Genomic DNA, 16,719 nt, shown 5'->3' with positions numbered 1-16,719 from the left:
ACACATTTGTTCCTCCTGCTATATTCCTCCGGGACCTGCGGCCTTGTTTCACTGTACTCTACAATTTATGTAGACATGCACAGAACAAAAAGAAAAGCAACAAAGTAAAACATCGGCCTAGAAATAAGGGAAAATCACTCCCATCCTGTGTGTCTTCTCTTTGTGAGTTTAACACTTCCTCCCCTAGATCATTTCTCTGTACATTTCTCAAGCTTATTTTTGGCTCTATTAGTGAATATGCTTGATAATTTTTAAACCACTTTCCCCTTGTGTGTGTGTGTGTGTGTGTGTGTGTGTGTGTGTGTGTGTGTGTGTGTGTGAGAGAGAGAGAGAGAGAGAGAGAGAGACAGAGAGAGAGGAGAGAGGTTTGGGGGATCTGAACTCACGTCTTTATGCTTGAGTGATAAATAATTTACTCAAATGATTTATTCAGTCTTAACTCCTTGGCTTCATAAAATGTTTGATTTCACTTCCACTTTACTGTTTATTAGGGAAAGCCCACTTTAAATGAACAAGCCATTCAAATTCAATGAAAAATATTGAATGAACAACATCTTTATTTAGTTAATATTTTCTAAATATATTGCTGTAACTGTTAAATAATTTGGTATCTAAAAATGACCACAGTGTCTGCTAGTGCATTTAACCAATGCTTTTAGAGAACATTAGATAATTCAGTATTTTATACAGTTTTTTTTTGCTATATGATCAAAATGTTCAAAACACCCAATAATTTATTGAGTAAAATACGCCATGAATTGGTTAAGTTTCACTTCATACAATCAGATCCCACAACTGAAAGGAATCTTTATTTGTGGTCCTTAGGGAACTTTACAGACCCTGAAAATTCCTAGATATTTACACAGAATTTTACACTATAAGTTAACACATATGGTAGGTTTTTTTTCTTGTTAAAGCAACTTTAAATGTTCTCTACAACTAGGCTATTATCTCTACTATTCTTGCGTGTCCTGCATTAAAAATGAAACTCTCATTTCCATGACCTATGAAAAATATGTGATCAAACTGGACTCTCTGAATGTGGCTGGCAATGAAGGCTGACTGAGAAGCCAAGGACAATGGCACTGGGTTTTGATTCTACTGCATGGACTGACCTTGTGGGAGCCTGATTTGTTTGGATGCTCACCTTTATAGACCTGGATGGAGTGGGGAGGACCTTGGACTTCCCATGGGGCAGGGAACCCTGATTACTCTTAGGACTAGAGAGGGAGGGGGATGTGGGGAGGGAGAGGGAAAAGGGAAGTGAGGAGGAGGTGGAAATTTTTAATAAATAAATAAATAAGTAAATAAAAGTATATATAAATTCCTCTCTGATCAAGCAGATACTATTCTAGCATAAATAAGCAAGTAATTGTGAAAAAAATATGTCTATATTGCAATTTTTTTCTTGGTGTGGAAATTATGGCATGCTGTCTTGTTTTCTCTCCTTTTTTATTCCTCATTTAACAGATATGAGGAAGCATATATCTATAGAAGAGAACTCTCGGAAATGGAGTAGATATTCATGTATTCACTACAGAATAGTGAAATTCTGAGAAATCATGTTGTAGACTGTAAGAGTTCACTACAACAAAATTTCCTGTCACTTTCTAAAATACTACCTGCATCCCACAGACTGTGTTGTAATTAATTTAGTTTCTGTATGATTATTTGGGCCTGGGTGGCCAGGAAACAAACGTTCAGTCTCTGTTTCCATTCCTGATTGAAAATTATGAGCTGCCCCTACATCTCCATTCCATTATCTCATCTAGAACTGCATTCTACAGTCTGCTTTCTATACTCAGAACCCTTGCCTCATATCCAGTTTTTATGACTGTGCTTTCTTCCTTGGTGATAAGCTCATTTTGTATTGTATGGGATGCTCCAAGTGCCTTTCATACCAGATCCCACAGCTACAAATTATCCCTTTCCATTTATAATCAGATTTAGGCTTTGGTATCTGGATTTGCCTTCCACCTACAAATGAAATCTACATACTTGTCTACAACTCCATGAAAGGAACTGAGTAGATCAGCGTTTACAGAAGCAGAGAATTTGGGGAAACCTCTGGGTGCCCCTCCCATCATTGCTGTGATTGAGCAGAATTTAGTGGATGAATTTTAATGATATGATATTACGAAGTTTGAAGCACAAAGTAAAAACAACAACATAAGCAGATTTCAAGGAAAAGGTGCCAAATTAAAAAAGAGAGAGAACTGAAATATATTTACACAGGCTAAAATATAAATACACAAAAAAATTCTTTGAGGGATCTGTATGTTTGAGCATTTTTCTTAAAACCAGGACTTGGAGTGGAAGGTGAAGAACAGGTAAAAAGTGGGACCTTGATTGGACAGTTGAGGAGAGCAATGACTCCAGGAAGAGAAATAACTCTGGTTCTTGTACCATCACTCCAAAAAATAATATTGCTTGAGAAACTTTCAAAGAAATTCTGCCAAGATATATGTAATTATAAAACTGTTCTTTTAGACTTTCCATTGCTTCTCTAGAGCACAGTGTCTAATGAACTTGGTGTCACCTTTGTGCCAATAAACAAACAAACAAATAAGTAAATACAAGCATTTTTCCTAATATGGGAATATTCATTATTTATAGATAATGCAGATATGTTTTACAGAAGCCACTACATATCAGATGAAATACTTGGCAAAGCACTGATCACTGTATCTCACTTCTCACCACTGTTGTATTTTTAAAGGTGCATGTTTACTTACGGGCTCAAAACTTCAGATACATAGCTTACAGAAGAGATTTTAAGTGTTTTCACAAAAAAATGATGTTTCTGGTAGAAAGTATATGTATATTAGATCTATGGAGTAATTCCACAGGGCATCAAAACGCCAAGATAATATGTTATACAAAACAAATATGTTCAATTTTCTCCTTTTTAAAATTTACATATTATTGTTACTATTCTGAGTGTATGCATGCATGTATGTGCATGCAAAGGGACATGGATGAAGGTCAAAGGTCAACTTTCGGCAGTCAAATCTCTTCTTCCACCTTGGATTCTGAGGACTAAACATAGGGTGTCAGAATTTGAGGCAAGGGCTGAGCCTGCTAAGCCACTCTGACAGTTCCAAATATGTACAATTTTTATTTCTGATTCAAAACAAAGACAATTTATGTGACTCCAAGCTAAATACAATAGACTGAGGCAATTTGAAATGTCTGTAGGATAGACTGGGCCCTCCCACATTAATCATCAATCAAGAAAACGATGAACAGATGTGCCTACTAGCCATCTGATGGTGGCATTATCTCAGACAATGATCTCGTCTAAGATAATTCTAGCCTGTGTTTTGTTGACAAAAACTGATCAGAACATGATGGTTGTGAAGCACCATGTGGATAGTGGGAAGCAAATCCTGGTCCTGAAGAGCAGCCATGGCTCTCAACTACTCTGCCATCTCTCCAGAATTTCTGGTTTTGTGTTTTTATAAAGGGCCAAAGATCATTCTAAAGATGTCAGTCTATGGAGAAGCATGATAAGATTTCAAAACTTAAAAATATGCATGTTTTTAAAATACATGGTGGAAAAATTCCTCTCGGTACATTAGTTAAGTATTTTTTAATTATTTGCCTATCAAAGTTTTTCTCCAGAACCTTGGGCCAGGTACTTGGACAGAAACAGTGACTAAAAGCAATTGGTTTCCTTAACTTTACCACTGAGGGTTTCACTGCAATGTCTCTAGTTTATAGAACTACAATGAAGAGTAAAAATGAATTTAAGAAGAAGTAATTATAATACTGTGAAGTGTTGTTGGGGTTTCTGTCCTGCCCAGTTCCCACAGTCATTAAGTCCTAAAGAAATCACAGAGGTCTACACTAGTTATAAACTGGCCAAGTAGCTCAGACTTCTTATTAACTCTTATAACTTATATTAACCCATTATTCTTGTCTATGCTAGTCACTTGGTCAGTACCTTATTCAGCGAGGCAGTCACCTTTTGCTTCTTCTGTGGTGAGGTCACAACTGCTGAGGAATGGGCTCCCTTCTTCCCCAAATTCTCCTGTTCTCATTGACCTACCTCTACTTCCTGTCTTGTTGTCCCGCCTATACTTCCTGCCTGGCTACTGGTTAATCAGCGTTTATTTAAAATATAGTTTACAGAATACAGACCATTTTCCCACACCTGTGAAGAAATAAAGGGATTGTTTAAAATTGAATAGGAAAGATGATCAGAACTTCTGTGAGAAGTAGATGCATTATGACTCATTACTTGACATGGTGACTTGCACTGCTTTGGTATTGAGCTGGCTGGGGTGACAGGGAATGAAAAATTTCAAGTATAGGAAAACTGGGATGGGATGGGTTATGTGCTCTGAGGGTGATGTACCAGCATCCTGGAAACTTGGCACATTTATTATGTATAGATGAAGGAGGAGGTAGTGATTATGTCATCTCAGAAGTGGATCTCTGTAGGGGAGTAGTCTCAGGTTGCAGTCATCTGGAGGAGGGAGCTGTGATATTTTTGCACACAATATCAACAACCATATTTGAACCAGGGGAAGCCCTTACTACCCTAGTCAGGTTGTTCTGAGTGGCATAACAAAGAAAGCTAGCAAGCCATGAGGGCCAAGACAGTAATCAGCATTCCTCTGTGACCTCTGAATCAGTTCCTGTATCCAGGTTTCAGCCTTGAGTTCATGCCCTGACTTCTGTGGTGAATGACAAGCTGTAAGATAAAATAGATCCTTTTCTCCCCAAGTTACTTTTGGTGATGTCATTTATCACAAAAACAGGAAAGTAACTAAGACTCATATATACTCCAGTTCCAGGGTCTCTGACTCCCTCTTCTGACTTCCACTGCCACAAGGCATGCACATGGCATACAAATATACATATACACACATAAAATAAAAATAAGTCTTAGAAACAATTTTAGAAAACACAAACATTGTAAACATTTCCAATAATTCTTAGAAATGTTGAATAATCCAGGATGAGACATGTTAGTGGTTTAATCCAATGTTTCTCAAATAAGAATAATGAAGTAATTTGAAAACAGCATGGGAGAATTATGGATTTTAGTTTAAATTTTTTACAGTAGACCGTGAATGTTGTTTCAGATTAGGGGAGGAAATGGATGGAACTTGAACTGGGTATTCGGAGAGGAAATTTTTTTTTGAAAATACAAACTTTGATTAAAACATGGTAGCATGAATGGTTGTGTCCATTTTATATGATTTTGAGACTGTCTTTGGTGAAGGATTACATTTTGCAAGATAGTTTGTTGGCAGATGATTCTTTCTCACCTCAGAGTTTCCAAACAATCAACACTGAGGCTTATGATAATTATCACTGCTCAGGCTTATTATTAACTAGCTCTTACAACTTAATACATCTTTATTAATCTATATACTGCCCCAAGGCTATATCCCATTTTGTGTGTCTGACTTATTATGCATCTGGTTGATGCCTCCCAGACTCCAATCTTCTCCATCCTAGCTTTTTTCCTTTTTCAGGCTGTCTTGCCCTGTCTCTTCTTGTCCAGCTAACAGCCAAGCAGCTTTTTTTTTATTAATAATGAGGAAAATACCTATTTACAGTATATAAAGATTGTTCTGCAGTAATAATGAGAAGGAGCTGTGTAATTTGATAGTTATTAAAGTATTAGGGCCTTGGAGTAGGTGTTATAGAAGCAAGGAACTCCCAAGTTTCTGAGCAACAGATAAACATAGACATATGTTTGCCAAAGTTTCAAGTGGGTAAACATAGTCAGCAGAGGAAACAACCAGGCATAGATTGAGGAAATTTTTGGGTGAGGTTATATAAAATTTGCTCTGATGAGGGCAGTGGAAGAGAGTGGAAACATTTTTGAACGGGAATATCTAATGTGAGATATGGATGGGCAAGCACAGAAAAATGTTCACTTTTAATGGCATTCTACAGAATCCCAAGATTCTCATTTATGCTTTGGGAGTTACTGATGGGAAATCAGAGGGGCAGTGAGGAGGTGGAGGGAGAAAGAGAGAAAAGAGTAGCAAGCTGATCTTAATGGAAGTTCCTTGAGTCTACTTTAATCATGACAACACCACTAATATACTTTATATGTTTGTTTTTTAACTTCCTTATTACTTTCTTATTTTTATACCACCCTTTTTAATGTTAGTTTGAGTCTTCTGGTTTTACATAGAAAAAAAAAGTCAAGTTAGTTTAAGGCTTTTCACACATCTTCAACTTCTCCATAGAAATTACTTGAAAAGTTCCAACTCATCCTACCTCATGGAACTGAAGGAACACTGTAAAAGCAATCCTTAAGTTAAAAGATACATTGTTGTAAGAGGCAGCTAGTTAGTTCCTGGCTGCTCAGCCTTAAAATAATCACACAGAAACCATATTATAATACTGTTTGCTCAAAAGCTTAAACGTATTTCTAGCTAACTCTTATATCCTAAACTAGCCCATTGATCTGTTTATCACCATGTGGCTGTGGCTTACCTGGTAAAGTTCCATCCTGAGTGTCTGTCTCTAGTGGGGCTACATGGCTTCTCTCAACTCTGCTTTCTTTCTCCCAGCATTCAGTTTAGTTTTCCCTGCCTAGCTCTATTCTGCCCTATCATGCCAAGCCAGTTTCTTTAAACATTAACCAATAAAAACAACACATATACAGAAGGACCTCCCATACCTGTGCGCTGAGTATCTGTTTATACCCACAGACAGAAGCTACCCTAAGCTTTAAATAGAGAGACCTCTCCTTCCAGTGAATGTAAACATCCATGGTTGCACAGGATATTGATGGTAAAGTACTGGTGAGGGAGCAACCATTCACACCATTTCTTTACAAGACATTTACAGCATTCCCTTAAGGGAGAGGGAAAACTGTGGAAGAGAGGCAGAAAGTGTATGTAAGGTGCAGGGTCGGAAGAGGGACTGTGAAATACCCTCTTATAAGTGGAGTGTGGATATGGGAACCACAAACTCAACAGCTCTAAAACAGATTCACCAGAAATTGGGCCTTCCCAGCACTCAGCTGTGGAGGGGGAAGGGACCGTGGAGAAAGTACCACACAATACTGATCTGTTGGTAATCAATTCTGGAAGAATAGGGAAACATAGTATAAAATTGTGCACCTACTGGTATTCTATCAGGCACTGATGGTTAGTCCCAAACTAAAGATCTCCCATGTGGCCCCAATTAATCTCTGTAGGACATTAAATGAAGTCAGAGTTAAAAAATATGGAAAAAGAGATTTATGGGTGGTGGTGATAGGGACAGAAGGTAGATGGAGAGTTTTCCATACACATCTTAAACATATATGAAAGTAAGAATAACAAAATGTGCATGTAAAAAATTGTGTCCCAGTCTACTCTGGGGAGTCGGAACTCATGAACTTCCCCATAAGAGTGTTTCACTGAGGTCACCTCATTTTAAAAAACCTCATCTTGGAACTGCAATTTTTCTGTCCTGAGTCTGAGAACCAAGCCCACTTGGGTGCAGGTGAAATTCCCAGATCCTCTTCAAATGCTGTCGTTTGAGTCTGTCTGCTCTTGGTATGACTAGCTCCACCACACTTCCACTAGTTACTTGTAAGGTATTAGCTTCAGGACTGAGACAGACATGATATTTTGAGCTCCTACACTGGGAAAAAAAAGCTGCCAGATGAAGAAATGGAAATACAGGAGATAATGTGAACACTGAGTGAGGTGTCCTGGAATTGATCTTAGATATGTGGCTTGATTTTGAATGTATAGCTATGTGATGAGATATCTAACTGATATATAAAAGATAACTTCCAAAAAAGGCACGAGTAGAACTAAAGATTTGAATCAGTGACATAGAGATAATAATTGGAACTCTGGCAATAGATACCTTTTTATGGGGAAAAGAGTCATGTAAGGAAGCCTGAGATAAATTGTCATATCATTTACGTGATGGGACATCTCATGGATCGCTGTGCACAGCATCCAGTCATAAGTGCAGGCTTCTTTGAGTGTAAAGTGTAAATCAGAGAGGTGATTTATAAATCAAATTGCAGGCTGCTGAATTTTCCCTAGTTCCCCAGTTGTTTGTGTCATGGTGACCCCGTGGACAGCTTGGCCTTTGTGGTCTAACTTCCACGTGGAAATCTGTTCTGTGATACTGACTCATACTCTGCGCTCAGAGTTTGTTCGCTTACCCCTTTGCAGAGGCTCTCTCCAAACTGGAGATGATATATTACTTACTGACTTTTGGAAAAATAAGGATTTCCCATTATTGGATGAAATAATGCCGAATGTTCCCCTTTCCCCTACACATCTGGTGGTTAGTGTTCCATTGTTGGAGCCCCACACAAGCCTCTAGGGGAGTGGGGAATGAGCCCATTTTCCTCGGGAACTACCACTGTCATTACTTGCTCATAACAGTTATTCAAAAATGCCAATTCAGCAACAGGCGCATACTTTAGAGACCACAGAGCAGTATGTAATATTCACAACCACAGGAAAATTGGCCTAAATAATTTATTTGAAAAATTCCAGATGGGGGCCAAGGTATAGAAAAATAGCTGCATAATTTATAGGTCCCATTTAAGTCTTCTTCCTGTGAAAGCCAATCCCACCCCTTACCCCACTACACGAAGCAGCAGTTTCCTGGCACAGAAGAGGCTGTTAACTCCTAATGAACCTGCCAACCAGATGAACATACAGCCCTTGGTCAGGAAGAACCAAGACAACCCCCACTCCATTTTCCAGATGGATGGTTTCCAGGGCTGAGCATGACTGACCTAAGAGAAACCAGTTGTGGTGATTGGGGAGAGTAAAACATAGCTTTGGAGTGATACAGTTCTACAATCCAGTCCAAACTAGCTGCAAAGCTCCAGGACTTCTGGTCCCCTGCACCCTATTTAATAAGTCATTGTTTCTTTAGCCTAGAGCACTGCTGGTATCTACTCCTTTTTAAAAATATATATCAATTGTTTGAAGTAAAGCATTCAATTATATTTCCTTATGTGTCTGTATGTGATTATTTGATAACTCTCACCTTGAATTACTCTTTCTATCAGTACTCCTTCCTTTTCCTTTCTCCTCCTACATCCTGAATAATTCCCTTGACATATTTCACATTCTTCGTTTATAACAGGTTTGACATGACTGAACACATGGAACCTTCTTCTGTCTGAGTCTGGCCATTTGGGGTGATTTGAAAGACAATGACCTCCCAAGGGCCTAGCACTATTAGAAGACATGACTTTACTGAAGTAGGTGTGTCCTTGTGGGAGGAAGTATATCACTGTGGGGTGGGCTTTGAGGTCTCTTTTGCTCAAGCTGTGGTCACAGTGATACACAGTCTACTTCCTGTGGTCTGAAAGATGTAGGACTCTTAGCTTCTTCTCCAGCACATGTCTACCTGCACACCACCGTGTCCTCCATGATGACAATGAACTGAACCTCTGAACTGTCAGCTGCCCCCAATGAAATGTTTCCTTCTATAAGAGTTGTTATGGTCATATCATGCCATGGTCATAATAGCCTTTGGATTCTTTATTGAAAGCATTTTTCTCTAACTCTTAGTATTTTATTTATTTATATGTTTATTTTAAAACTCTATGTTTTTACCAAAAGGCAAGGTTTTCTTTTTATGGAGGAGGGTGTAGAACTACTGACATTGTATTTGGTTTTTTAGATATATATTTACATCTATTGATGTTTTTTGCCTTAAAAGCTGAAAAATTTCAGGACTACTTTCATTATATTAAGATAACATGATTGACTCACCATACATGAAGTAACAGGATGCTTTATTTTTAAACCTTTTTTTCTAAAACATAAAAAGTCAATTAAAGCAATGAGAGGCATTGTATGTTTTTAAAATCCCTTAAACATCTAGTTTGGTATCAGAGGTGCATGTTATCATGTAGATTTCTGTGTTATTTTATTCTAATATATTCTTTTTGTTTAATAACATGAAAAACTAAAATGCTGCATATATTTTACCTTAATACTGCCCCCAAACTTTTGGCAGGTGATTTTTTTTTTTAAAAAAAAGAGCTACATATACCACATAAATCACAGTATTTTTTATAATAGTAATATTACAGGATCAGTCTAGGAATACAACAATAGATGAATGAATGACAAAAATGTGACTTTATGTAGAGATAATGGGCATTTATTCAGTCACAAAGAATAAAATCATGTAATTTACAGGAAAACGGTTAAAATAATAGATTGATATTGAATAAAATAATCAAGACTCGGAAAGGCAATACTTTTTTCTTACGTGAAATGCTGACACAAGTAAAAGACAAAAGTGAAGAGAAAGGGGAGTGTTTTAGGAAGAGAAGTAGGTCATAAACAGGAAGGAAGGTCAATATAGAAGTCAAGGGAGGATGAAAATATCAAAGAACATTAAATACATGTTTAAAATGCAATCTTGACCTTAACTTCATTTTATTATAATTTTAATCAAATAAAAATATTGCTCCATGAAAAAAACTTGTCATCTTGTCTCTCACATAACATGTCAAGTGCCTTTCCTTTAGAAAAATGCCACACATTATAAATAGAATGAATGTTTTACATATATCCACTTCATAAAACACAGAACGCTAAGAAGCTATAGACTAAGGAGTTAAGGTTAAGATTTAATGTAATCATTTGTGGTAATGTTTAGTTAAGAACATTATGGCCTTTTTTAGTTAGTTTCAGGTCATATGGTATGTGCCACTGAACAAGCCATTTTTCCTCTGTAATTTTATGTCATTGGTAAAAATCTCATATTAAAAAACATAAATAATGTTGTAGCGTTACTGAGAAAACAATATTGACGTTGGGGATCTGAAGAACCTAAAACAGTCTACAGATATCACCTTGGGTACCAGTAGACTCCTGATTAAGATCGTGGTTCATGGCTCTTGAATGTCTAGGTTCATACATGTGTTCAATTTTCACCATTACATTAAAGAAGGCTGTTGCCATCTATATCTTATTTTATTCATCTCAAAAAATGGGAGGCCAGTGATGCTGTCTACAACACAGGGGTGTTGAAAATACAAAGATGTGAATATTGGAAAAGGGTTTAAAATGGTGTCTGACTTACAGTTTGTAGATTTTTAAAATCAAGTTCAATAAAACACCACTCCATAAACATTATGGAGATGAAACAAAAATGTGTACAAATGTTTTCTAAGTTTTAAGTACCCTAGAAAATATCTCTATTTACCTACTTTATGTCTAACATGAAGATAGTTGAGAAGTCAGAGTTTGACTAAGTTTTCGAGCTTAACAATCAATGGCAGTTCAAAAATTTCACAACAGCTGAATTAGTCTGGATTCTTACAAGTCATCAGCCCAACTGAAACTACACAAGGAAGAACAAAGGAAATGCAGCTATTACAGACAGATGTCAGATCACGTATCTTCAAAACATGTCATTTGTATTATGTATTTACAAAATCCATCGTACTTGTGGACACAGGTAAGTGCCAGTACTCACAGCTCATCTTCCACCAGTTACCTGTCTCCATTTCTGTTTTGCTCTCTGTGGGTTTTTTCCAGGTTGGCACTCCAAGCGCAGTAAAAGAACTAACTGAGGCTTCAATTTTACAAACCAGAAAGTTCTAGATTAGTCTGAAAGAGTATAACCTTTCCTGGGCAAACGTCCAATCTGTTTTGTTGATTCTAACTTGAATGTGCATGTAGTCGTTTCTTCTCAACTCCAGAGAATATTTCCTCTAATAGTTACCAATTAGTAATTGGCATATATGGATAAAGTACATACTTATGGAAGAAGAAAGTAGGTCAATCCTACTTTACCTTTGTGGCTTAAAAATACAAGATCAGTGCTTTCACAAGGAAACCTCACACTCTGTTATTGAAAATGGGGGAAACAATCACAGCAGGGAATGGCAGCAGGTGTTTCCTTGGGCCTGTACTGGTTGAACACTATGATATCACCATTGTATGTTAAATACATAAAATGTAGACCTATTCTAATGACATTTTAACTCTATCTTGTCAAAGAAGTAATTCTGGTAGGGAAGATCTTTTGCACATTTCAGCACAATTTTTTCCTTATTTCTGTCACGAGTTTGTCTTATTTTCCCCTCTTCTACATTTCTCTTTCTATGAGTTCAGAGATTACTCTCTAGAACTAGTCTGATGGTAATTTTTCCAAAATTCCTTGATTTTAATCAGTTTTCTTTAGTTGTTTCTCTGTTGAGTGGCAGCATGCTGTGATGCTATGAGCCCTGGTGTCCATGAGACTGAGTGTGAACTCTTTTCTCACTCTGTCACGACCTCAGAGGAGGTCAATTAAGGAGCTTAATCTCCACAATGGTTTTATTGGATAGAAAAGGGAAAATACATTGGTAATTGTATTTAATGAGTTATTGTGTAAAAAAATACCTCTATTATAAAGGCTGTCCCTTAATCTGTGATCATTGATAGTTTCCTTCTATTATTCTTTTTTTTAAAAATTTATTTATTTATTTATTTATTTAAAATTTCCACCTCCTCCCATCCTCCCATTTCCCTCCCACTTCCCCCACTTTTACTCCCCCTTGTTCTCCAGTCCTAAGAGAAGTCAGGGTGCCCTGCCTTGTGGGAAGTCCAAGGCCCCCCCATACTAGGAAGTTGTGCAACCAAACACACTAGGCTCCCAAAAAGCCAGTACATGCAGTAGATTCAAAATTCAGTGTCATTATCATTGGCTTCTCAGTCAGCCCTCATTGTCAGCCACATTCTCAGAGTCCGGCTGATCACATGCTCGTTCAGACCCAGTCCAGCTGGCCTTGATGAGCTCCCTCCTTCTATTATTCCTGATGTGGGATTCCCTTCTGTATGCTATGAATATGCTTTACTACCATTGGTTAATAGAAGAAGCTGCTTTGGCCTATAGCAGGGCAGAAAATAGTCAGGTTGGAAGAGATGTAGAGAGAAAGTAGGTGGAGTCAAGGAGACACCATGTAGTTGCTGAAGGAGACAGATGCCCTGGAACCTTACTGGTAAACCACAAGTCATGTGGTAAAATACAAAATAATAGGAATAAGTTAATTCAAGACGTAAGAGTTAGTTAATAAGAAGTCTGAGCTAATAGGCCAAGCAGTGCTATAATTAATATTGTTGCTATGTTATTATTCTGGTTTGAGTCGCCAGGAAATGAATAAGCAGCCTCCGTCTACATATTCTATTTCTCTGTATAGATTTACTTCTCTCGTTATGCTAAATCATCATCGTTCTCTAATTGTACTGCTGCTTTCAGTCCTAAGTGTCTGTGATATCTATCCAGAATGTCTTTATTTTTAGTATATTTCAGAAAGAAAAGCCCAAGAACAGACTTACCTATGTAAGCACACATAATGACCAACAGACACAACTGAAAAAGTGAGCATGCAAAGTCTTCTCTCACCATGAGCTCCAATTATGTTCATCACTGGTGAGAAATCTGTTCGGAAAAATGTGTGCTATTGAATTAATGAGCCATAGTTATGATCTTGTTTATATACAGAGAATCATCATCATGATAGTAATTTAAAGCCTGTAGTGACCAATTACAGAAAAACAAATGCTAATCAGAACAGTCTAAAAAGCAGAACAATTTGAAAGAAATAGAAGAATGAGAATAAGGCCAGAGATTAATGTGTGCCCTAGCCATGGCAGAATAGTGGTAGTGGGGGAAGTGGAGACTGATTTCAGTGGGCTAACTGCATAGTCATATATTTCTCCGTTCATGTATCCATCTAGCAATCACAAAGCACAAAATATGTCTCAAGAACTGTCTTGAATATAAGGGACACTATGATTGAAAAATATAGGTAAATTTTGTATTTTCCTGAGATGTGACTGACAATAAATTATTTGAAATTTTTCAGGAGATGTTTGCCTGTATAAGGTCATACAGAATGCCTTAAAATTACAAAACATGAAAAATATGTTCTTTACAGGTAGGAATATATGTGAGAGATTACTTAAAATCTTGGGGATCATTTTATAATGTTTGTGTACAAGTTAGAGCAGAAACAGCATAGAACAAGAATAGCATAAGAAACTAAGCAGTGTGGATCAATAGCTACATTTTTTAATGAATAAATTCTGTTGAGATCCAATTCTATATTATATACCAATTCTAAGCTTTTATTTACTGGAATACAATCATATTCTTGATGCAACATAATAATTTATTGAAAAACATTTGAAAAACACTACAAATTACATGAGACAAAATTAATTGCCTATAATGGTATGAATAATCCAAGAGTAGCAAGAAATATGAAAAAGCTAAGTATAGTTATTTAGATGACAAAAGTTATTTTAATCCTCATGAATAGGTAATTTCCAGAGTGATTGAATAACTCTTTTTTGCTCAGTAAATTTTATTTTAAAACTCTAAGTTGTTCAGTAAACAGAATCAATGCCTGGGTATGTGCATATACCTAAATAAAAGAATACAAGGAAATACCTTTTCACTCGTTTTTGTTTTTAACAGATAGTTGTAGATTTTAGGCATTTATTGTATATAATAAGTTATTTTAAAATATGACTTACTCTTAAATGGCTTTCCAGTTTCTACTTTTCTTCAGTTTACTGAGTTCTAAAATGTCCAGATACTCTTAGGTTACAGTCAGAAAGCAAAGGAAGATGCAAACTGATGGAATCCTTTCTAAGTTAGGTTCAGCATACTGTCATTTTTATCACTCCAAAGTAAGTCAGTAACGAACAACAGGGAGGACTCTTGCTGTTCTAGAAGGTCACACATTCCATACGTCACCTGTCAACTTTCCCCTATACTCCCAAATGATACAAGGTGTTTGGCCAAGGCTGAGTAGGTATTAAGTCATCACTCTTCCTCTAAGCACATAAGTCAACCATGTTTTCAAGCATCTTTTAGCCTGAGATCCATGCATATAAGTAAAAGACTAACATATGCCCGTTCAGGCATGACTGTAATAAACATGAATGATTGTGGCATTTGTTCCCCTTCTGTGACAAACAAAGATATTATGTGTTAAATATGTGAATTCTCAAGACAAAGAAGCCTGGATCTCTGGGGGTGCTGCATAGGGGAGCTCTCTGGAACAGCTCCCCTTCAGCCTTCATTCCTGTCAGCCAGAAAGATTTGGAAAAAATTGTTACTGCAGCATAATCCCTGATGTAAACAGATTAATTCCTTTGAGGATTAAAACCTTCCAAGGATATGGGCACATCATGAGTCACTAATTCCACTGCAGATTTTTACTAGACTGGGTTAATGAAGAAGTATAGAAAAGGTCTTTGTCCTTCCCTCCTTAAAATTCCAGTACAGTAATCTGGATGTGGGTTACTGTCCTACTAGCCCAATTTTGCAACCTTTGATGTGCTTCCTACTGTCGTACCACACCTGGAAACACCTTAACCCATTGAAGGAAGTCAATTGAAACCATTTCTCAGAACGGTGATGTTGGAGGTGACTGCTCCTTTCTTCAATAGGGAGGGCCTCCTGATTGCTCTTTGAATTTCCTCAGCTCATGCTCAGTGAAGTGCTCTGTGTACCAAAAAAAAAACCCACGGACAGCCTGAGTTTGCAACTGGGAAACTGCCTTAAATCTTTCCTAAGGAGCAGAGACTTGCAAAGGATAGCAGAGAATGTTTATAATATTGAAAAATGATGTGTATGAATGCGTGCGTGTGTTTGTGTGCACACTTTGTTTTTTCCACATGCAAATGTCTTCTAAAGGGAAAGTAGGCTTCCCACAGGTTAAACAAGGAAGTACAGCTCAGCTATACCTCCAGGCCTTAATCCCCCACACCTTTGATTTTTAAATGAATGACAAGGAGAGCAAGAAAGAGAAAGTCGGAGAGCTCAGACACAGCAGGTGTGATCTGTGAGCTGTAGTCAGGTGGAGCGTCACTGGAAATTTCTTCACAGTGATATCTGGTATAGGCCTTCAGATGCTGTTTCAAGTCTAGCTTGATTTAAATATGCTGCGAAACCTTAGCTGTGTTTGCATCAATGTAAGTAATTTTGCGAGACTATATGGTAAAGCAAGACAGTGACTATTTCTGCATAGAAATTCTGCGTAGGTAACAAAAACCAATACTTTTGTTGGTCTATATTCTATTTTTTCTTTAATAACCATAAAATATTTTAAAAAGAATTTTATATAGTTTTGGGTGGTATGAAAAATAGGACTGTGAACATACGGGCTGGAGCTCGATGCAAGTTATAAGAATTTTAGAACAAGGAAATTCTTTTCTAGGGAAAGCAGAATTTGAAGGAGCTATGGTAGTATCTCTGTGATGCTAGAAAAACCCACCATGGATAAAAGGCATCTTCCTTGTTTTATGGAAGAAAGTAGAGAAGAAGGAAAATGGAATCACCTACAGGCAGAACAATGTCAGTTCATAATGAGGAAGTTCTTTGCTAAATTCAAAAAAAATCCTTGCTAAATTCAAGGAAGTCCAATGTTTGCTGCTGTCACAGGAGGTGTTTTGGAGTGCATTGGGTAGATTTTTGTTAGGAAAGTTAAAAAGAGATTAGGTCATAAACTCCAGAGCCAGACAACAGACTCCAGAGCTCCATTTATTGATCACATAAGCTCTGAAGATAAGTGTGCTTTGCTCATGCAGAGGATATCTGGGTGTGTCACGTGCACTCTGCAGAGCAGTACAATAATCCACGACTGCCAACCCTTGTTTGTGTCATCTCCAGGGGCACATGCAAGGAAGCTCTGACTCCTTGAGATAGTCTTTCTCTGCATTAACCACCAAAACACATGTTTGGTTTTGGAAATGCTTC

At 37.3% G+C, this 16,719-nt stretch overlaps 1 long non-coding RNA gene across 2 annotated transcripts in view; it reads right to left on the bottom strand.

The window, feature by feature from the left end:
* Positions 1-16,719, bottom strand: part of LOC146892656 (uncharacterized) — a 46,713-nt gene that overhangs the window by 1,954 nt on the left and 28,040 nt on the right. For both annotated transcript variants that reach the window (XR_015003965.2, XR_015003966.2), the window contains one exon: positions 13,287-13,389. This is a non-coding gene — a long non-coding RNA (uncharacterized LOC146892656). The remainder of the gene's footprint in view (positions 1-13,286; positions 13,390-16,719) is intronic.

Source organism: Myodes glareolus, chromosome 10 (assembly GCF_982192425.1).
Source record: "Myodes glareolus chromosome 10, mMyoGla1.1, whole genome shotgun sequence".
Taxonomy (NCBI): Eukaryota; Metazoa; Chordata; class Mammalia; order Rodentia; family Cricetidae; genus Myodes; species Myodes glareolus.
This window is presented reverse-complemented; position numbering and strand designations above follow the sequence as displayed.